General features: G+C 36.9%; 1 non-coding gene across 1 annotated transcript; it reads right to left on the reverse strand.

The window, feature by feature from the left end:
* Nucleotides 1-362: 362 nt before the first annotated feature.
* Nucleotides 363-436, reverse strand: TRNAW-CCA. Its single transcript has one exon. It is a non-coding gene; the product is annotated as a tRNA-Trp (tRNA).

The following is a 436-nucleotide window of genomic DNA, read 5'->3' on the forward strand; positions in this document are numbered from 1 at the left end:
CATTCGATTTAACATTAGAGTTCAGTTCGGTTTCGGTTCGGTTTGAAGCGGTCCGGTTTCGATTCAGATTTAGTTAGGTTCGGTTTACGACCCCCGAATTTCAAGATTTCCTATGCGACATGGTGGTCGGGGGCGCTGCGACGTAACAGGGAGCTATAATAACTATGCATGAAACATCACATAACCCAGATCAAAAGTCTAATTAATATCCAAATATTAAATACCAACCTAACAAATTAACAATTTAAACAATTTAAACAAATTAAAAAATAAAAAATAAAAAATCTCCAAGAGGTCAAATTCCGATTACTGTGCACGTTACTGAATATATTTCAGTCTAATTCATCTAAGAAGACAAAAATCACGCTCTGTAAGATTTGAACCTACGACATTAGGTTTTGGAGACCCACGTTCTACCGAACTGAACTAAGAGCGC

This window comes from Ipomoea triloba, chromosome 10 (genome assembly GCF_003576645.1).
Source record: "Ipomoea triloba cultivar NCNSP0323 chromosome 10, ASM357664v1".
Taxonomy (NCBI): domain Eukaryota; kingdom Viridiplantae; phylum Streptophyta; class Magnoliopsida; order Solanales; family Convolvulaceae; genus Ipomoea; species Ipomoea triloba.